The sequence below is a fragment of the Hakea prostrata genome, chromosome 2 (genome assembly GCF_041222555.1).
Source record: "Hakea prostrata isolate BN-2017 chromosome 2, UWA_Hpros_2, whole genome shotgun sequence".
Classification (NCBI taxonomy): Eukaryota; Viridiplantae; Streptophyta; class Magnoliopsida; order Proteales; family Proteaceae; genus Hakea; species Hakea prostrata.
In genome coordinates, this window is record NC_142601.1 from 39010738 (window position 1) to 39034522 (window position 23785).

The 23785-nt window shown below is 41.1% G+C and overlaps 1 non-coding gene across 1 annotated transcript; it reads left to right on the forward strand.

The window, feature by feature from the left end:
* Positions 1–21696: 21696 nt before the first annotated feature.
* LOC149024320 (small nucleolar RNA R71) lies at positions 21697–21803 on the forward strand. Its single transcript, XR_016171889.1, has one exon. It is a non-coding gene; the product is annotated as a small nucleolar RNA R71 (small nucleolar RNA).
* Positions 21804–23785: the final 1982 nt, after the last annotated feature.

Consider the following 23785-nt stretch of genomic DNA (forward strand, 5'->3'; position numbering starts at 1 on the left):
TTCTTCTGATATTTTCCGCCTTCCCAGGAATGCTGTGTTGAGCTTTTATCAACACATGGAAGCATTGAGCCGGGTTGGTCGCACCAGCTCCTTGCTGCAAACCTGTGAAGAGAATTTGGCGAAAGCCAATTCTGAAATAGACCAGCTGACTGCAGCTGCCGTGGAGCTGCAGAAAAAGCATGAGGAAGAAGTGATCTCCCTCAAGGAGGCCCTCAAAGCGTCGAAGATTCGTGCCGTTGCTGCCGAGCGCGAGGCCAGGAAGCAAAAAGCAGCTGCCACGTTGTTTGGTGAGAGGCTTGAATTCAAAAGTAGGGAGCTTGAAGAACATCTGAAGTTGGCGATCCCTAGCAAGCCCGAGCATATAAAGCCAGAGCTTTGGAAGGAGTGTGTTCGGAAATACCTGAACAGCGTACCTTTCTATGAGCTGCTAGGTATCTACAACCTTCAATCTTATCGCTTGGGGAAGAACGACGTTTGGGAGCGAATCCTCGGATCAATCCCTGCCTTCGACACTGCTCCTTTTCGTGAGGTGTGCCACAAAGAGGTCTTCGAGAAAGTTGGTATGGATCTCCCGGACTGGGCTCAGGAAGAAGATGATCCTTTTCCAGCTGACCCTCAATATGAGGCATACCTGGCTGATGAGCCGGCACTTCCAGAGGAGAAATCACAAGCCAAGTCTCAAGTTGCTGTTGTAGAGGACTCAGCCGATGCCATTCTTGAGGAAGGCTCTTCTCATGATCCTGAGAAAAGTCCTCCCGACCAGGGTCCCTCGGGCAACAATGAAGAAAAGGCTTAGGGAGTTATCTTTTTGTACAGATTTATCCTCTATTTAATGAATAGACATTTCTTTCTCATGTTGGCCTTTATATTTCCCCGTCTCCTGCCGAAATCTTGCCTTGAATATCAAAGTATTAATGATAAAACTCATCACTTAACTTTACATTCCTCGCCGAATAATAATCTTGTAGAAATATTGTGAAGATGAGTTTCGGGAAGATGCATTAATCTTCTCCACTACTTCATTTATTGCAAAGTCCGCACATTTCCCTTCTGTGAAGTTCAAACGTTTTCTTGCCTTTGTATACCATTCACTGTTTCCAATGAATAGGAAATACATCCATTATTTTAATGGTGGTGCGACGATTGGAGGTATCTCTGCATCAGGTGCTTGCTTCCACATGTTTCCATGTGGCATCCCTCCGACCGTTGATCTTGCTTTCTGCGGATTTCGAAGCGTCATTTTGATCTAGGTCGTCGGTTGTCCTTAGCCTTCAACCGTCGTCTTAATACCTGAGGCTATTTAAACCCTTCGTGGGTACTCTCCATCTATCCTGTCTTCTGCAAGTTAGATTTGCTAAAGTGTTAAAGCGACCTTTCGTCCTTCGGCCTGCTTCCGTATTCCTCGTACTCCAACAATAGCTCTATCAACTTCTGAACAAGTGAGTTTCTTGATTACTCATCTCTTTCCCCACTTCCCCCCCGAGTAAACTGCACAGTAGTCACTGGTGATGTAAGTCTTTCTTCATTATCCTCTGATTCTGAAAAATTACTTTTCTGCTCCTCGTTAACTCGGAAGTTGTTTGCAGGAGTCTTGCTGGTAACTTCCACAACCAAGTGGAAGCAGTTACTAGGCTCAGTAGATTGAGCAATGAAGTTTCTAGGCTTCGGGAAATCTCCGAAGCTAAAGATGTTGAGATTGCTCGCCTTCGGAATCTAGCTTGGGAGGTGGCAGGAGAAAAAAATTCGATGATTGGTCGTCTTCGATCAGACTTGGATGATGCCAGGGAGAAGATCCGGCGACTGGAGCTAACAGTTGGAAAGTCAGGAGCCAAAGGATCTGAAACGTTACCTAAAAGGCAAGCTGTCGTTCCTTTGCCCGAATCCCTTCCAACTGATGTTCGCAGAGCCTGCGTCTTCAAGTATTTACACAGTAAGCCTTTTGTTGATATGCTGAATGCTTATAACTTGCGGGGCGTACCGGGATGGTGAGAACGAAGTATGGGAATCAATATTAAGGAAGGATCCTCATTTTGATACGACTCCCTACGGTGATGTTTGCCATCCCGAAGTATTTACTGACCCGGTATTCCTCCTCCCGACTTGGACCAAGGATAAGATTGATCCTCCACCTTCCGATCCAGATATTATGCATTATCCGGAAGATTCTCCTGTTTATTCTCCCCTGGAAGAAGTCAATTATGACGAGCTTGTCCTGAATGCGAGTTTGGTCGAGGACCACGCTTCTCCTGGACAAAGAGTATGAAATTGCGGAGGATTTTATGCATACCGAAATATTTTTGTAATCCTCATTTCTTCTCTTCTTTTCCTTGAATCCCCACCAATGGTTGACTCATATGTTTGTTCTAGCAAAGTCGCGTTGATCTTGTATAACTTCTCAACAGTCACCTATGATGACTTTCTTTTTTGACCGAAGATTGTATCCAGCTCTTGTAATTGTTTTGATACTGGCCTCTTTGGATCTTTTGAAGAAATAAGAAATTAACTTTATCTTGAACTTTGCTAGCCACTTGAATCGCTGTTGCATTGGGTCTTAGTTGTTTGAAACAATGCCTTTACTTAAGGATTTCCGGAGAAATACAATAAGTCTGAGAAGGAACTCACTCGGGTTTTAAACCGATGCCTTTACTTAAGGATTTCCAGAGAAATACAATAAGTCTGAGAAGGAACTCACTCGGGTTTTAAACCGATGCCTTTACTTAAGGATTTCCGGAGAAATACAATAAGTCTGAGAAGGAACTCACTCGGGTTTTAAACCAATGCCTTTACTTAAGGATTTCCGGAGAAATACAATAAGTCTGAGAAGGAACTCACTCGGGTTTTAAACCGATGCCTTTACTTAAGGATTTCCGGAGAAATACAATAAGTCTGAGAAGGAACTCACTCGGGTTTTAAACCGATGCCTTTACTTAAGGATAATTCAAAAATTCAATAAGTCTTGAAGGAACTTACTTGGGTTTTAAACCGACTCCTTGCAAAAGGAACTCACTCGGATTTTCATCCGATGCCTCGACTTAAGAAAGTCCAAAAATTTCCATAAGTGTTGAAGGACCCACACGAATTTTCATCCGATGCCTTATAGTTGGATCTTGTTCTTGAATGTGGTGTATGATGCCCCCCAATCAAAAGATGGTTTGTTGAAAGCCAAAAATTGCATTGATTGAGTTGAAAATGATTACATCGCGAACAAAATTGAAATCATCCTCAAGGATAAAACTTTTTGAGATGCCTAGCATTCCACGAACGATCCAACTCTTTCTGGGTGTTGATGTTCTTCAGCCTGTAAGCTCCTGAACCGACCGGTTTCACAACCATATAAGGTCCTTCCCAGGAAGGGTCCAATTTTCTTTGGTGACGCGGGTCGGAAGCTAGGGTGTTTCTCAACACCAAATCTCCGGCTAAGTACCGACGATTCTTCACTCGAGTATTATAATGAGATGCTATCCTTCTTTGATAATGTTGAGTTCATGCTATTGCCTTTGCCCGAACTTCGTCCAACAAATCAAGACTATCAAGCAGTCCTTGTTCATTTGCTTTTTCCTCGAACTCACGATCCCGTAATGTCCCCGCCATTATCTCCACTGGTGCCAATGCTTCGGATCCATATGCCAACCTGAATGGAGTTTCTCCTGTGGGTGTTTGAACCGTAGTTCTATAAGCCCACAGTACATTATGAAGTTCTTCGACCCAAGAAGCTTTGTCACCTTCGAGTCTTCTCTTTATTCCTTCCAGTAGCGTTCGGTTAGTAACCTCTACCTGTCCATTGCTTTGGGGGTATGCCACTGAGGACATACGATGCTCGATCATATATGTTCCACAGAATTGCTCAAATTGTGGACAATCGAACCGAGTACCTTGGTCGGTGACAATAATCTTTGGAATCCCAAAGCGATATATGATTGATTCAAGCACAAATTTCTCCACTTTTTCTCAGTAATTGCCGCCGGTGCAACGGCTTCTACCCATTTTGTGAAGTAATCAATTGCTACTATCAGATATTCCCATCCGCCTGATGCCTTGGTGAATTTGCCCATGATATCAATTCCCCACATTGCAAAGGGAATGGGATTTAGAATTGAAGTCATAGTTTCCGTCGGGCGCTTCGATACTGTAGCATGAATTTGACAGTTACCACATCGACGAACGTATTCCATAGCAGCCTCTTGGACCTTAGGCCAATATAACCCAAGTCTCAGAATTTTGTGAGCCAGGGCTCGTCCACCCATGTGAGCTCCACAAATTCCTTCATGAACCTCAGCCAAAGCTGATTTTGCTCCTTCGGGGCCTATACATCTCATAAGGGGTCCAGCATAAGATCTTTTGTATAGTCTCCCATTCTGAATGACAAATCTAGCTGATCGAATCTTGATCAACCTTGCCTCTACTGGATCCTCAGGTAATTTGTCATCCCTTAGATACTCGATTATTCGATCCATCCAAAGAACGTTCGCTTCAATATAAGAAATTTCTTTCTCATGATAACTTGGAAAAGTTATCTCTTCAATGTAGACCGAAGGGTCTAGATTCTTTTCCTTGGCATTGGCTAGTCGGGATAGCTCATCCGCCACTAAATTTTCATTCCTCGAAATCTGAGATATCTTCAAATTCCGAAATTGGTTTTGAAATGCCTGCACTATCTCTTGATATTTCGCAAGCGTGGTTCTTTAATACCATACTCCCCCTGGACTTGGTTGACTATAAGTTGAGAGTCACTATAAATAGTAACATCTGCAATAGATAATGCTTTTGACAACCGAAGTCCTGCTATCAGAGCCTCATATTCTGCTTCGTTATTACTTGCGTCAAATGCGAATCTCAAAGCATATCGAATAATAAATCCTGCTGGACTTTTTAATAGAATTCCAGCTCCTGCTCCATCTTTATTACTCGAACCATCCACATATACCTCCCAAGTGGTTGGTATAATGGGATCCTCAATGGTGGGTTCCACTGGTGCAGTGGTTTCTACTACAAAGTCGGCTAATGCCTGAGCCTTGATTGCAGTTCTAGGCTTAAAGCTCACTTGGAACTCGCTGAGTTCAACCGACCAGGACACCATCCTTCCAGACAAATCAGGTTTGTTAAGAACTTTACTAAGAGGAAAAGTTGTAAATACCTCAATTGGATGAGCCTGAAAATATGGCCTTAGCTTCCTGGCGGCCATCATGAGAGCCAGAGCCTGCTTCTCAATCTGTGAATATCTTGTCTCCGCATCTAGCAACACATGGCTTACATAGTAAATCGGCCACTGTTTTTTATCTTTTTCCCGAACAAGTACTGCACTGACCGCCGAAAGGGACGTCGCTAGATATAGCTGTAATATTTTCCCCTTCTCGTCGTCCGGGACAGGATCGGTGGTTGTCCAAGTGCTTCTTTTAATTCCTCGAAAGCTTTCTGGCACTCTTCAGTCCACTTTGCTTCCTTACTGTCCTTCAGGTCTTTAAGTGCCTTGAAGAAAGGCAAACATTTTTCTCCAGACTTGGAGACGAATCGATTTAAAGTAGCAACACTCCCTGTTAAACATTGTACATCCCGAACAGTTTTGGGAGCCTCCATATCAATCATAGCTTGTATTTTGGTAGGATTAGCCTCAATTCCCCTCTGTGATACCATGAAGCCCAAAAATTTGCCCGAGGAGACTCCAAAGGCACATTTTTCTGGGTTTAGCTTCATTTGATATTTCCGCAAAGATCGAGAATACCTCAGTCAAATCTGCAATATGATTTGCTTTTGTAAAGCTTTTCACTAGCATGTCGTCAACATAAGCTTCAACATTCTTTCCTATCAGCTCTTTGAAAATCTTGTTGACGGCCCTCCGATATGTTGCTCCCGCATTCTTCGGGCCAAAAGGCATGACCTTGTAATAATAGCTCTCACGATTAGTCATGAAAGCCGTATACTTCTCATCCTCCTTATTCATAAGGATCTGATTATACCCTGAGTAGGCATCCATGAAACTTAAAGTTTCATATCCTGCAGTCGCATCTATCAAGAGGTCAATCCGAGGCAACGGGTAGCAATCTTTTGGGCAAGCTTTGTTAAGATCTGTGTAGTCTGTACACATCCTCCACTTCCCATTCGCCTTTTTTACCATTACCACGTTGGCCAACCAAGTTGGGCACTCAATTGGTTCTATGAAACCAGAATTCTTAAGTTTTTCAACTTCGCTTCGAACGGCTTCATACTTTTCAATGGAGAAATTTCTTCTTTTCTGTATCACTTGGTTTCGCCTTAGGGTCTATCCAGAGTTTGTGCTCTGCAATGGCCCGATCGATTCCGGGCATGTCCTCAGCAGACCATGCAAATACATCTTTATTTTGCTGAAGAAAAAACTTCAACTCATCTTTAAATTCTTTCAAATTGTTTGGACCCGATATAAGTAATCTTTTTCTCATCCTCGCACACAGCTGGATTTGTTCCAGCTTCTCCACTGGTTCGGGTCTTTGCATCTCTGTCTCTTCCCGATCATCTCGAACTTCTATGGGGAGGGCAGTTACCTTCCTCGGGCCCTCCTTGTCTTTTAAATAGGCAACATAACACTGCCGAGAGATCTTCTGGTTAGAGGAGACTTGACCAATTCCCATATTAGTCGGGAATTTCATCTTCAGGTGCTTTGTCGAAACAATAGCACCTATCTTGGATAAAGATGGTCGCCCGAAGATCATATTATAAGTCTGGCAGTTCCCGAACCACCAAAAAATTGATTCGGACAGTTGTTTCCTTAGGAAAACTTCCAATGGATAAATCCAACTGGACCGATCCTTCCGCCACCGAAGATGACCCCCGCAAAACCATATAGATGTGTGGATGAAGGTTTCATCAAGTCCCGATCCACCTTCAATTTTTGATACACTTCGTAGGAAATTAGGTCAGCTGACCCTAGTATCAATCAAAACTCTATGCACTTCCCGTCGTGCAATCTCTACCTTGATGACTATAGCATCATCATGAGGTAAACAAACATCTCTTTCGTCTTCCTCGCTAAAGGTGATAGAATCTTCACCATTCAGCCTTCTTCCGCTTCGCGTCTCTCCGGTTCCAACAAATTTGGATTTTGTTTTCAGACTCCGGAGTGATTCGGGCTCTGGTCCCCCGAAGATGGTAAGGATTGGTGACCGAGTAGCTTCAATCACCTCCTTGCCCTTCTTAGATTTCGGGGCCTCCCTTGATCGTTCCGAACTAACCGAACGATCCCTTTTCGGAGCAGTCGCACGTGGCTCACGTGGCTCCTCCATTCTTCTGCTAACGAAACTGGACAGATGTGTCACACCCTCCCAGCCGGTACCCTATCTGGCATACCCGAGAGTGTGATCCACAGCCCGAAGATCAGGTATCGAGTGATCAACCTCCCACATAAACAATAACATAATCATGAACAATCATAACAAGAGTGCGGAAGATAAATCATAAATTCAATAAAGAAAGTATGAATCATAAATGAATCAGAATAATAGATATAATCAGAGTATCAAACAGATAAGTAAAGTGAAGCAAAAATCCCACATTACATCCAGCGGAAAAGTAGCTCTAAAAGAATAAACTAGACAAAATCTAATCCCAGTAACAAGTACATTGGGTAACTAAATTATTCTCCACTTTATAGACAACATCCTTGTAAGTGTAAATCTCATAAATAGCACAAGGACGCTTCCACACAATGGTCGGACTAAGCATCGTACGGAGCATAACCACCCGCGGGATCTTCAGAGTAATTGTGGTAACCGCAATCACCTTCCTGGAGATATGCCTCTTCGCCTTGCGCTTCTTCATAGGGACCGTCATTGTACTCGGTACTGCAGGATAGTCTAACAACATTGTACAATAAAGGAATGAGTTTCAAAGAAACTCGGTAAAGCGCTTAAAAATCCATAACAACATAAATGGCGGATTCCGGGAACAATCATGAATGCAATATGATATGGAACAAACAATGAATGAATGAATCTAACTCTATGTATGCTGGTCTCTATTGGCAGACATGCTTTAAGTCATAGCACCGTACTTCTTTAGGAAAGTCCACTCACATCCTCAACCCTTTAAGATATCTTGGATTCTCTCACGGATCATTTCACCGGTCTTGAGCAGCCGATTGGTAATGGGTCCTTCATCCCTCGGGACAAACCATGGCGGGGGTTAAGTCAACACACTCTCTCACAACCATTTGGTATAAGTACTGGCGCATGTCAGGGTAAAACCTAGCCAAATGCAAGTCTTCTACTTAGTTACATCAAGTCAGATCCAGATACTTCCATTCCTCCTCCCTAACGATCCTTTCCGGTATCCTTCACACTAGAGTCAGCGTATCCTATGGCACCGACCAACTCGGACTACGGACTCATCAACCCTATTGGTTATCCACATATGGTAAACGGGAAGCTCTCACGTCCTCTCACGGGTTGGTTACCGGTCTTAAGCGCCCGTGAGCCCAAGTCTAACCATATGCAACCCTACCAATAAATGGCCCCCACAATGTGATTCCCTGTCCTCTCACGGGTTGGTTACCGGTCTTGAGCGCCCATGAATCCCCATTGCTACCACGGGTCGTTCGGTCTCAATACCCCTCCGATTAGGGTCTGACATAACAGGACATCCTAGCCAACACTACTAGACAATCCTAGATATGTCATCCAACAGTTTAGGAAGGTGTCCAGAGGGCATCTCCGGAAACATCCCATAATATTCCCGTAGTAGTCCAAGGACGAAGTGTCGAAAGGACACCTCTCCTTTCCAAACCATACTTAAGCATACACATGCATCAATTCATATCATCACATATATGGTAACTTCATATATGGAAAGAAATCAATAATTACAATCATTTGTAATACATTGGTAAGTAAATCATACATGAATCAATTCAACATGAATAAATAATGCTACCGTAATCAAAGTTATGCAACAAGTAGTATATCATTGTAAGAATCTAATTTAGGAAACATATTAATAGTATTCAAATATAGAAACTAGATTCATGCTATCTATGTAATTAAGGAAATAACCATCCTTACCTTTTATAACTCGCAAAGGGATCCTAAGAAATCAAGTAAGATCTTGGCAAACTTGAGAAGAAGGTCCTAAACAAGTATATACAACATATTAGGAAAGATCCCTAACAGAAAAGATATCAAAACATCCAAATAGACCAAATCCGGAGTTGCTTGTACTCATTGGTCGAGTGGATTGGTCGAGTGGTCCAGTCGACCAATCAGTCGACCAATGCAGACATAGAGCCTATAAAATCGAGTTTTAAGATATGAAATCCGAATTTGGTGGTTCAAAAGGGTACTAATCAAGGGGTAGACTACATCAGTAGTATTCTAACATATAGGGGACCTCAAAACACTAATCAAATCAAGGTATCAAGATCCAAATTAGGAAACAAAAAGTTACCATAATTAACTCAAACATGGATCTTGATGAATTTGAAATAGAAAAAAAAGACAAGAACAATAGGAGGATGGATCATTGCTTTCGGTAATGAAAACATGAAAACATACATAGGTCTTCATGGAATAAGGCTTAGAAGCATAAATCTAAATAAGGAAATAAAACCTACCATATATGTAACTATCATGCATCATGAAGAACACATAGTATGGTAGAAGAGAACATCTAGAAATCTATAGATTATGGATCATGGAAAGAAAACACAGTAATTACTACTAACATGATCAACAAAAGAAGATCCAAAGAGATCAGAATTCAGATTAGAAGTTTAACAGAGATTAAATCATGGTTTGATCATGAATCCTTCAAAAGCTTGCAATGATCATGGTTAAGATCATTGTTCTAGCCTTAAATCCTTAGGATGATCATGAGAACATGTTCAGAGATGTTTGCAACAGAGAATGCAGCATCTCTTCTACTGTCTCAACTCAAAAAGGAAAGAAAAACAAAGATGGAGGAGAAGAAGAGAGAGTAGACATACCTTTTGATGCAAAAAGAAGAGTTTCGACAAAGATCCGTCAAGAAAACACCAAGGATGCAAGAGAGATGACTTGCAGAGGTCTTTGGTTCGTTCCAGAGGGTTTGGAGGCAGCAAATACGAAGTGGACTCGAGGTTGGACTTAAATAGAGCAAGAACAACCTAATTGCCAAAGACAGCACTCATTGGTCGAGTGGATTGGTCGACTGGCCCAGTCGACCAATCGGTCGACCAATCTTGATGCAAAGAAGACCAAAAACAGGGAATTGAAGGTCCAGATCAAATCCAATCCTAAAGGGGTTTTGCACACAAGTCAAGTGACTTACCTAATAGGTAGAAATGCCTTCAAACCAAGATAGAGAGCACTCCAAGTCCAACAACTAATTAGATCTTCATCAGGATTCAGTTTCCATAAATAGAACCTCATCATCAACTTTCATGGATTCAAAGCCAGACACCAAGTCCACTACTGGGATGGCCCAAAGCTGACTTCTTACTTTACTTCGGGTCATCGGACCTACAAATAACAAGGTTTCCGGGTCAAGGTTAGGGCTGGGTTTTACAAGATGTCCCTGAGATATTAATCTCTCAATATCTGCCTTCAGATAATGACAGTCATTAGTATAATGACCATAGTCCTTGTGGAATCGGCAATACTGTTCTCGATCCTGCTGCTCTCCGGGTTTCAAAAGAATTTTAGGCGGCCACTTTAAAATATTTTTTCTTTTGAGGATATTTAAAATATCAGCCCGAGGAGCATTCAATGGAGTGTACTCACTTTTACCGGGGGACCTTTGGCGCCAAGGCTGAGATTTTCCAACCCGATCACGAACATTTTTCTTTGGCTTCTGCTTCTGCTCAGGAGCCTTCTGTTCCTTATTGGAGACTTTATTATCTCCTTGGCACACATCTAGAATCTCCATGACTTCAGCCTCCTTCTGGCATCTCTGTACCAACTCAAAGCATAAGTCGCAGCATATCCCGTAGTAATAACTCCAGGAGTTTCCGATTAGTGAGTCCCGTGAATAGAGCAGTTTTGGCTACTTGTTCATCCAAATTTTCTATCTCCATCGTCACTTTGTTGAATCTTTTCTATCTCTGATTAATTCGCTCTTTCCTTGTTTGACAAGAACAAGGTTTCTTCCGTTTTCTTGACTCCGTATTCCACTCTGGAATCGCCCTATGAATTGGCGCGCCAATTCGTCAAAGTTTACGATCCTTCCAGAGGGGAGGTTCGAAAACCACTTTTGTGCTGCTCCCGTAAGTGATGAACCAAAAACGCTGCATAAAATTTCATTAGAATTACCTGAAACTGCCATGGTCTGTTGGTAATAGCCGATGTGAGCTGTTGGATCTCCGGAGCCATCGAATGTTGAAAAGGTAGGCAAAAGGAAGTTACGGGGAAACTGATATCCCGCAATTGGCTCGGCAAAGGGAGTCTTCCGAATGACTGAGTAAATATCCTCAGTTATTCTTCCCTTAGCCAACTGCCCTAATTTCTCATTGATGTTGGCCAATTCCTGACCAATCTGGGTCGGGTGATCTTCAGCAATATGATCACAACCTCGATTAACACGATCATCCCGTGCTACTCGATCATCATGAACAGCCCGTCCTTCCCGAGCATTCCTCTCGTCGCGAACTGCTCGATCATCACGAACGGTTCTTCTGACAGTGGGTGAGTGAGTTCTTACCCCTGTATCCAACCTTGTGTTTGAATCAGTTGTACTCTCTTGAGGTCTGTCGAACCGATCGTCTCGCCTCGGTTGATCATCGATCCTCCTAAGTCCTCGGTCTCCTTCACGGAAATTCTGATCGATATTCCGGTCTTCAGCCAATCTCTGGTCACGTGGCAATGCACGTCTCCCTGAATCGCGCTGATCAGGCTCTTGTGGTAAAACCACTCGTCTGGTGAGCATGCGGAGTGCTTGGCTCACCTCCAACAGTTGAATCTTTATCTGATCCAATTGATCTTGGATTGTATCAGGAGGAGGATTACGTCCTCCCTAGCCACCATCTACCTCGATAGGATTTTGGCTTTCCTGGGGAATATCTGGATTATTCACTCCAGGGATCTGAACACCGGAATTGCGTTGTGCAGCGGCTGCTGCGGCTGCTGATCTAGTCACCATGGCTTTTCAAGTTGTTTCCCACAGACGGCGCCAATTGATGCGTCCAAAATCTGCTCAGCCCTTAGATCTCCTCGTGATGTCCTGCAAAACGAAAGCGTCAGATGTGGCTCGACCGCTGGGGTCGGGAGTCCACCTCCGAAGGCTAAGTCAGTTGATGAACTTAATCACAAACGGCTCTGCTAGAAGCGCAGAGCTTAAGGAATGAAGAACTGGGAAAGGTGATCTAGATAGCAGATCGCTGATAATTTAGGTCTATCAGTATGTATCTGAACGTGAGTCTCAGATAGTATTCTTTTCGATCCCCTCACCTTGTATGGTAGTGAGGTTTATATAGTGTACCTTCGAATCTCCTTCGTTGGATGCACTTGAGCCTTCTTCGAGTAGTCGTTGGATCTTAACAGCTAGATCCGTTGAGCAATGGACTTCTACTAGTTTGGACTAGTAGAGGACTCCTGAGATAACCTTTAGGTTATGTGATGACTATCCCTTCGATAATGATTATCCGCAGCCGTCAATTCGAGTCTGCCATCATTAGGGTGATTACCCTAATCCATAAGTAGGATTAGGGCACGCTTGCAGCCGAATAAGCTTTCTTCTTCAGCAAGCCATCTTCCGGATCCGGTTCGCTCGGGAGCGAGTCGGATCTCTCCGTCTCGACCAGGGTCAAGGGTCGGACCAGGTATGAACCCGGTCTGATCATAATCTCTCCATATCAATGGGATACAAGTGGTCTATGTATTTGGGATATATAGCAGAGAGATCAAAATATGTATATATGGGATATACATGTGTGTCTGGAAACACAGTGATAGATAGATTAACACTTGCCCTTGTGCAAGTGGGAGATGTTGGATTTATTAATTATTAATATAATTATATGCCCAAGGGAAAAATTGAAAACTCACTTTTAGGGCGGTTACAAAATATAGGGTTATATATTTTGATAACCACCGTATCACTTGGGTGATCACATTATTCGTATGTGAGATTTCCTGAAAGGTGGCTCAGGGTTATATATTTTGATAACCACCGTATCACTTGGGTTATCACATTATTCGTACGTGAGATTTCCAAAAGGTGGCTCCCTCCCTCTCTCGAAGAAAACGGAAAAGGAGAATTGTTCGAGGATCTTCTTCTCCCTAATTTTTTATCTCTAGTTTCTTCCATCCACACGGCATTTAGGTTGTGGAATTCATTCCCTTTCCTTGTGATTGTGGAATCAAACCAATGACGAGTTCATGGAGGAACGAGGATGTGGATCCAAATTAACTTCCATTGCGATAATTCTATTTTGGGAAAGCAAATCTAGGTAAGAATTATTCTCCCTTCTATTATCGAATAGAGATATATGGAATTTTACCTACAAAAATAAAAATCTTCATTAAACCAAAAGGAACATTATGGTATTAAGGCTATATCCTGAAGGTAATCCTATTGAGTAGCTTTTGATGGAAAGAAAAAAAAAGGGGACAGCTTTCTGCTCAAGCAACAAGTCTTTCAATGCAGGATAGTCAAATTAATTTTACCAAAAAGACCAAAGATAGTTATCTAATTAATTTTGGACAAAAAAAATCTAATTAATTATTGGGCTTAGTTTGAAAAAGAAGGGGGGGGGGGGAATCCAGATTTCAAACAACTGGGAGCCAATATGTGACACAATTCAAAACATCCTTCCTAAGACTTTCTATTAGAAGCATAAACAAAGAAAAGGAGAAGAGTGGACAGCTAAAATTCATCACCGTATACCTTTCCCTATACAAGTTTAGTACAAACACTATTTTATGGTTCAAATATATTTTTTAGCCTCTTTTTTTTTTGAGCAAATTACACTGACACTCCAAAATGGAGGCTTTAAAGCACTGACACCCCACTTTATGTTTAAAAAACACACACCCCAATTCATTAAACATGTTAGTCCATTTTGTTAGTGAAACCATGAACCCATTATTTATTTATTTTAATTTCAAAAATGCCCTTATCAAAATCTGAAGAAAAAATGGGCCAAATCTATTCTCTCTCCTCACTTGGCTCTCTACTACTTCACCTTCTCCACCTTCGACTCCGGCAGTGCCAGCAGAGCCGCCACCACCATTACTGCCTTCGGACTGGAAGACTTTAGAGCCTAAAGAGTTTCAAATACTAAAAACAATGGATTCAATACACTAGTATGCACTGGTAACGACCACCTATCAAACAACACCGTAGAAGTCTTCAACCAGGAAGCTCAGTCAATCGGGAAGGTTGAAACTTCACATTCTAAAGTCAGAAGGAAAATTCAAGTGAAAATTCAAGTGAGATTTTTCAATCTCAGTTGAATTTGGTTTGACCCAACAAGCTTGCAGTGCCACCGATTAAATCTCTCTCTCTCTCTCATTCCCTCTCTTGTCGCCGATGTCTTGGTGTCAAACTTTATGAGTCGAAGGTGGTCAAGCTCGGTTGCAAAGATGGCGGAGGACATAGGCAAGGTTGATGCGCAGTCTTTCACAACAACATCAAGATGGTCCTGGCCTTCCATTCTTTATGGGTCAATCTCAAATCCGATCAATTCTCTGCAACCCACCAAAGAATGGCTCGTGCAATATAATCCCAGGCGGTTGACCAATTGATATGGAGAAAATATGACGAACTTGGTTTATTCTCGGTTCGACCCACGACTCCGGTCAAGACGAAGGGAATCGACTCACTTCCGAGCGACCCGGGTCCAGGAGGTAGCTTACTGAGTGATCGTGTCGCTAACCAATCAAAAATAAAATCCTATACTAATCTAGCAAGCAGAAAGTACGGGGTCGAACTATGGGGAACTGAAAGGCTAAATCACTAAGATTGAATTCAACAAAACTAAATTTAAACTAAATCTATTAATTAATGCAAAAACTTAAAATATGAATATGTGAAGATCTTTGGGATTTCGAATCCCCAATGCTTTTCCCTAACTGATATAACTCTATACTTCAAAGTAAATTAGGGATGGTCTTCCTAGATATGCCCTATCTTCGCAAGACTATCATCCTTCGCGGAAGCTTGGCACGCTTAGTTCGCTGAGTTATAGAACATCTTTTGCCAAACTCAAACATAATCAACTAGAAGATATAGAACAATCAACTTAATGAAATAAGCATGGTTCATCTACATCCCAAACAAAAGGAACTAGCTACTCATTATCACAAAGTTCATAAGAAAAATAAAGATGAAACATAGGGAGAGAGAGATATGTGGTCTTCTTCTTCAGCAATGAGAGAGATGAGTGTCACATCCACCCAGCCGGTACCCCATTTGGAATACCCGGGATGTGATCCACAGTCCAAGGATCAATGATCTGAGGTCCATGCCTCCCACATACATAGTAACATAATCATGAACAGTAATAATCAATAGTAAAAACAGTTAATACAGAGTATCATGAATAAGATAAGATTAACTAAATCAGAGTGCGGAACACCATAACATTGAAGTATAAACATAATCATAAGGGTGAGAGAAGGTATGATAACCACTCTCTCAGAGCAGCGGAAAAGAAGTGTGATAGCGTCAAATACATGTCCAAGTGTCAAAAGATAATCCCAAAGATAAGTTAGTTACAAGATCCAAGGTTCCACAAATACACCAGGGGAATGGGGCACTATGCTAGGGTTTCTTTTATACTAATGGTAGTCTCCTCAACAGTACGGATGAAGTAAACCCAATGCTGCCGCTCCCGCACAACCGTGGGGCTAACCCTGGTGCGGATAGTAATCCTCCTCGGCTCCAATATACGGATCCTCACCGACGCCACTACCCGGAGGGTAGTATGTGGAATCATAGTCCGCCTCATAGGAGGTGCCATCATAATCTTCAGTACCTGGAATATAATCTAAAACATTTGCACAAAAGGAATGAGTTCGAAGAACTCAGCAAGGAAGTTATTCCATAATTAGAAATCATACACATTCAGAACATATAATAATGCAATGCGATATGGAACATATGATGTAATTATGAGTCTAACTCTATGAATGCTAGTCTCTAGGGTAGACATGGTTTAAGTCATAGCACCATACTTCTCTGGGTCGTCAGTCACTCTCCCATTTCCATATCTTGGGAATGCCCGGGGAAGATCGGTAAAGTCATCAAAAAGCCGTGGTAAGGGGATCGGTCACCGCTCTCTTACATCACCATTTGGTCAAGTAGTGGCGCATGTCACAGTAAAGCCTAGCCCAATGCTAGTCATCTACTCAATCGGTCAAGTCAGATTCAGATACATCCATTCCTCGCCCCCGGCGATCCTTTCCGGTATCCTTCACACTAGAGTCAGCAAAATCCCGGATTTCGGACTCATCAACCCTATTGGTCATCCACATATAGTAAAACGGGAAGCTCTCACGTCCTCTCACAGATTGGTTACCGGTCTTGAGCGCCCGTGAGCCCAAGTCTATCCATATGCAACTCTACCAATAAATGGCCCCTTTCAGGTATCCGTAGCATGGTTTATGTCCCCTACCGGATTGGCTATCAGCCTAGAGCGCCCATCCAACCATACACTACCACGGGTTGTTCGGTCTCAATGTCCTTCCGATTCGGGTTTGACACGACAAGGATGAACCTAGCCACACAACTATACAGTCCTATGTATGTCATCCAATAACTCGGGAGAGTGTCGATAGGCACCATCGGAGAACATCCCATACTATTCCCTCCGATGCCCAAGGACAGAAGTGTCAGTAGGACACCCCCCAATCCCAAGTCATACGTAAGCAATCACACATCCAATCTCATCATTGCTCATGCATCCAATGCATATTCATAATAGTAATCAAATCATGATATTGAAACGAATCATTATAAACATAAGCAAATCAAAATGATAAAGTAACACAACAAGAGTATAAAGATTTAAATGCCACTGTTCTAACACATATGTAACGGTCTTATAATGATTAAAAGGAAATTAAGGGATTTCATTCTTTAAATAGAGCACAATTCAATATTTGATGACTTATATGTTTATGGAGATAACCATCCTTACCTTGGGTGAATTGATGATGAATTGAGAATACCAAGAATAGTCCAATAAAATTGTTAAGGCCCTAAACAAACATCAATAATAAGTTAGAAAAGAAGTCGGGAGGATCGGATGTCATTTGGATCAAAATCGGCCAAGGTTGTTTGTCAAGAACAACTTTGGTCGATGGTCTTGGTCGATGGTATCGACCAAAAGGATCGACCAAAATTGTCTTCGGGACAGAAATGTGGATTTTGGGGGTTTTCATCCGAAATGAGTCTTCCGGTGTTCGGATCAATCTGAAACTTGGAGGCATACCTAACAACAGTAGTAGGACACTATAAATCAAGAAATTAACCCAATCCAATGGTCTAAATAAAAAGCCCCAATTTGAGCTATCAAGTTCAAGTGATAAACATCATGGCATGAGTTGGAATTGATTGCATTGATGAGGAATAGTATGTAATAGTTAGAGGAGCTAATAGAAATTCGATTGGAATCATATGGCAATGTTAAACATGAACATAATACACTCTATAGCTCAGTTTGGTATCAAATGGCATGATGTTAATAGGTAAATCATGGAATACATATGCTAGGCATGAGATAGAAACATAGCATCAATGAATAGCTAAGGAAATCATGGATTGAACATGAGTAGACACTTGAAGTGGTGGTTGCAAGGTTGCAGCACCATTCCCAATGTCTCATCAACAAGGTGACAATAGAAAAGAGTAGAAAATGGTAGGGTAGAGAGTGGAATGAGGAGTCATACCTTAGTGTGGAAGATGAAGACAAGAATCAATGATAAACTAAGTGTCTTTGATGAGGTACCCTTCACACTAACCAAGGAGCTGCTTTGGGAAGCTCTCCCCACGTTCCCAGGTGAGAAAATGATTGCAAAAGGGTTCAAGGCTCGAGGTTATATTAAATAGAAAAGGAATATTCAATGGAATCATTAACTTGGCAGATCGATATTTTGGTCGATGGTATCGACCAAAATATTTTCAGCAGAAAATTAAGGTTTAGAACAGCAACTTCAAATAGGGATTTGAAAGGCTATACCAGGTCAAATTGAGTGAGGTTTTTTTCCACAATTCAATCAAGAAGTCTAGTTTCGGGGAATACCTTCGGATTGTGCACAGGAGATCATTTGGTACATCAACCATATTAATCTTCTCCGATGTGCAGACTTTCCTTAAACACTGACAATGCGTTTAAGCAAGGGGTATCATTGTCAATGTCCATGGGCTCAGTCTCCGAATCATGATCATCAATCAGAATGGTCCATAAATCTCTTCTTCCACCGCTTCGGGTCTTCGGACCTGAATACAACAGTGGATCCGGTCAGGGTCAAGGTTAGAATAGGGCTAGATATTACAATGAGAGCCGCATTCGCCGTCTTTTCTTCTTCTCTGTGGCTGGCTTCTCTTTTATGTCTCCCGCACACAATGAATCCCCTCTCTTTACCCATCGATTTGACCTTTATTCGTTCGGAATTTGGAAAACCTCAAAAATGGAAAGTTGTAGATATTTTCAATATCGTTCCATCGCATCTTGAATCATTGAAATCCAAGCTCATACGAGAGAGATATGCCCAAAATACTGAAGGTAGGTCTGTTTACCCGATTTTCAGATTTATTACCAATTTTGTTCCTTAGACCTCCACATGTTTCTAATTTGGCTAAGATCTCACTTTTCATGATTTCTTGGGCAGCAAGATTGAATGCCATTATTTAAAATCCACCAATATCTAATATATTTGCCAACTTTACTTCATATTATCTCTAATATCCAAAATCACCTTATTCTTGAAAAATACACAAAAATACTCAATTAGCTCTCTTTAATTAAATAAGTATGGGGGAATTAAATCAAATAAATAGTTATCAAATACCCCCACACTTGAGTGTTTGCTATCCCTCGAGCAAAATGAAAAAATAAAAATAATATGGAAAATAAAAAAATAAAAAAACCTAACTCACTTTTGTAGGAATCACGGTTGCACTTAGCATGTGCAACAAGCCTTTAAAGCCCTAGGTTACCCTAGTGGACGAGTTCTGTCTCGTGAGTGTTTGCAGAGAATATACACACAAAATTCTTAAGTGTTCTTCTAATTATTCTGGAAGTAGTAAGAGTAGAAAGATAGATTCCAAGACAAAGACACTCCACTAAAGATTAAAGGGAATATAGGCACCCCCACACTTAAGCTCTTACACCCTCTCTTGAGTCTAGCTCTAGGCAAATAATTCAATCGAGAAGTCTCTTCTTATCTTCAGTCTACCAGTTCACCCTCAGATAAGACTAAACTAGGTACCAAATAATACCAAGAACTCAAGATCTACGCAATATTGACCTTCTTAGACATTTCACCTTTATAAGCACATTAATTCACTTCTTTCTTTAATGCTCACAGTTCTAGTCCGTGCAATGTCTTGCCTCTTAAGCTTTCTAGATGGCCTATTTAACGAGTGTTGGGTCAGCCGCTCTCAAACCAGATGGCCTTAAGGGACTAGGTGTAGAATACCCCTCGAACTTACTTACTCAAGCCAACTAGACTACAGGCCAAGACTGGACCAAAGACACCCCAACTGTTTGACGCGAAGCATGATGTTGGTGACACTGAGACCCGGTTACTAAGAAGGAGGTCTAACCTTTAAACTTCAGCATTTTTTTTTTTCTTTTTCTTTTTTCACATTATACTTCAATTCACTTCACATTTAAATAGTCTAAAATCGGTCTCAACTTGTCACCATAAGCACAAGGCAATACAAGATAACTAGATGGTCAAACTTTTTGGACTACCTGGAATTCCTATTTTTCGATTCAACCTCGGTCTCAAAATGTAAAACCCATTACTATTCTCCCGAAGAGGGTGTTCATTACATCAGATGGTTTTCTAAAACACTTAAACTCTCATTTTGTATCTAAGCAAGGAATTAAAACATTTATCTTACCAAAGCCAGAAAAAAATTGGGCACTTTTTATCTTTGTGACAATGCTCTACCAACTATCAACAAGTCTTACTCGAGTTGACAACCCCCCTCCCCACACACACTTAAATTATGCAATGACCTCAATGCATGCAAAAAAAACAATAGAAGCAAATAGAGGAAAGAGTGTACCCGATGTTTGAACTCATGATAGAGCACGCAACAGTAAAACCTAACAACAAACAAAGAAAATAAAGGAAAAAGAACAAGAAATAATATCTAAACATATGGGTTGCCTCCCATAAAGCTCTAAGTTTAGAGTCTTCAGCCAGACTCAGTAAGAAGCAGCCAATGGAGGTGGAAGCTCAAATCTAAATGTGAATGGTGACTGCTCCAAAGAACTGGAAGAGTCCAACAATGTGTTGACTTCCTCAATATTTAGGTTAGATTCCCCAAATGGCAAGTAATGTTGTAGGGGATCATCAATAAGCATGTTTGGAATATAATCAACCACTACCTCATCAATAAAGTTAATTGCAAAGCACTCTTCACCCCTATTTGGGCTTAATGATACATTCTTTATAGAATCTGGAATTGAGGACTCAAGAGCTTCAGGGGAGGGGGCTTTGGGAGTGTAAGATTTAGGAATAGGACCCTCTACAATTGGAATGTGCAACCCCTTACAAGGAATTTGATGGGGAATACTCACAGGTGGTGTTTCTTTACTAGGCTTGTGTGCATCATTGCCAGTCTCATGGGTCAAATCCACCTCTTCTAGACTCTCAAGATCAATGGGCAATGGCTTAGGAGTAGGCGGAGGTGCATAATATTCCTTCCCACTGCATGTCACAACATAGATTGCTTGGACTTGTTCTTTCCTATACCCAATTTGATGATTAGGGTTACCTATTGGTTGACTAGGTAACTGACCAACCTCCCTGCTATTGATGGCATCAGCTAGTTGACCAAGTTGGATTTCCAATTTGTTAATGGATTGAGAATGGGAATGCAACAATTGAGTGTTTTGCTCTAATCCACTAAGTGTTTTTAGTACCTTATCCTCAAATGATGAATCATGTGAAGGTTGTGAAGATGATGGTTGCTCATTCCTATAGGCATTTTGGTGCATATTAAATGGAGGTGGCCTATAAGGTATTTGATTAGAGGGATTGGGCATTGAATTTCGCCATGAAAAATTTGTTTGGTTTCGTCATCCTGGGTTGCAGGCATTGGAATTATGGATCATTGCCAAATTTAGAGACTCCTTGGGCCAAATGTGTATGCTCCTTAACAAACTCAGGGTATTGTGTAGCCAAATAGCAATCAGTGACATGATGGGATAGGCTAGAACATAAAGCGCATGCTTCAATCTGATTAGGTGGAGAGAAACTTGTAGGAAGTGGAGATGGGGTTTGTTGTCCTAATGACAAGTGATGGTCCAATCTCTTTGATAGCAAGTCAACCTTAGTGTTCATCTCAATGGTAGGATTTATCTCATAGAGACCGCTCTTCTTTGGTTGCCCAATGGATGGAATCTCAGTCCTAGCTGCTGAAGCATGGTGTTGGGAGTTTTCACTAAGGGTCTCAAAAAGTTCCCATGCCTCATTCTCATTCTTGTGCATGAAAGTCCCACCACAAGAAGAATCAACCATTTGCCTATGTCGGTCTCTAAGGCCATCATAAAAGCATTGAACCAATTGCCATTTAGGAATAGCATGGTGGGGGCACTTTCTAGGTAATTCTTTTAGTCTTTCCCAAGCCTCACGAAATTGTTCTCCTTCTTGTTGGGAGAAACTCGTTATCGCTCTCCTAATGCTATTGGTAAAGCCAATGGGGAAGAACTTTTTAAGGAACTCCTGTTGCATTTCTACCCAAGTGGAAATTTTAACATTGTCCAAAAAATGAAGCCAATGCTTAGCTTTATCTTTAAGGGAGAATGGGAAAAGAAGTAACCTTAAAGCATCAATTGAGAGGTTTTGAATTTTAACCGTGGAGGACACCTCTAAAAATCATCTAAGTGCTTATAAGGCTCTTCATTGGCAAGTCCATAAAAAGATGGAAGCATTTGAATCACACTAGATTTGATCTCATATTGAGCCGCCTCTATGTTAGGCAACTTAATACAAGAAACCGGAGTATATATCGTAGGAATGAAATGCTCACTCAAGGGCCTCATTGGAGGCTCATAGTTTGCCATGGTTCGTTGCCTTCTAAGGGTGGCCAAAGTCTCTTCTAACTCTAAGTCAAGTGGAGTCAACTCAGGGTTTAGGGACGAACAACCATGCATACACACAGAAGAAGAAAAAAAAAGAAGCTAAATAAGAAAAATTCAAAGAAAATAACTATAGCAAAAGGGAGAGTCTAGGACGTACCTGAAGTGCAATCCACGTGATCTTTCGAACAAAAGTTATACATGTGGGATCTGAGGGATGGGGATTTTTTTAAAATTAACCTAAACAACCCAATCTAATGCAAATATTACAATTGAAAAGTCCTAAATACAATTATATCTATGAAATAAAAGATAACAACCTAAACTAATTATCGAATCGCTACTCTTGCAGTTACCTACAAAACAAAAGAAAAAGAGATTAGTTAAATAAGCAAAGAAAAATTAAAAATTAAAAACACTAAAATTACTCTAAAAATTATGCCTAATTGACAAAAATCAATCCTAGCAACCGTGCTTTGGTTCCCCCGCAACGGCGCCAAAATTTGATCGTGTCGCTAACCAATCAAAAATAAAATCCTATACTAATCTAGCAAGCAGAAAGTACGGGGTCAAACTATGGGAACTGAAAGGCTAAGTCACTAAGATTGAATTCAACAAAACTAAATTTAAACTAAATCTATTAATTAATGCAAAAACTTAAACTATGAATATGTGAAGATCTTTGGGATTTCGAATCCCCAATGCTTTTCCCTAACCGATATAACTCTATACTTTAAAGTAAATTAGGGATGGTCTTCCTAGATATGCCATATCTTCGCAAGACTATCGTCCTTCGCAGAAGCTTGGCACGCTTAGTTCGCTAAGTTATAGAACATCTTTGGCCAAACTCAAACACAATCAACTAGAAGATATAGAACAATCAACTTAATGAAATAAGCATGGTTCATTTACATCCCAAAGAAAAGGAACTAGCTACTCATTATCACAAAGTTCAAAAGAAAAATAAAGATGAAACATAGGGAGAGAGAGAGATATGTGGTCTTCTTCTTCAGCAATGAGAGAGATGAGAGCCGCATTCGCCGTCTTTTCTTCTTCTCTGTGGTTGGCTTCTCTTTTATGTCTCCCGCACACAATGAATCCCCTCTCTTTACCCATCGATTTGACCTTTATTCTTTCGGAATTTGGAAAACCTTAAAAAAGGAAAGTTATAGATATTTTCAATATCGTCTCATATCATCTTGAATCATTGAAATCCAAGCTCCTACGAGAGAGATATGCCCAAAATACTGAAGGTAGGTCTGTTTACCCGATTATTACCAATTTTGTTCCTTAGACCTCCACATGTTTTCAATTTGGCTAAGATCTCACTTTTCATGATTTCTTGGGCAGCAAGATTGAATTCCATGATTTAAAATCCACCAATATCTAATATATTTGCCAACTTTACTTCATATTATCTCTAATATCCAAAATCACCTTATTTCTGAAAAATACACAAAAATACTCAATTAGGTGTCTTTAATTAAATAAGTATTGGGAATTAAATCATGGTAAATGCATGCCTATCACTGAGGAAGAAAACTAACTCAGCCACAAGCACGCCCTAATCCGATACTATCGGAATAG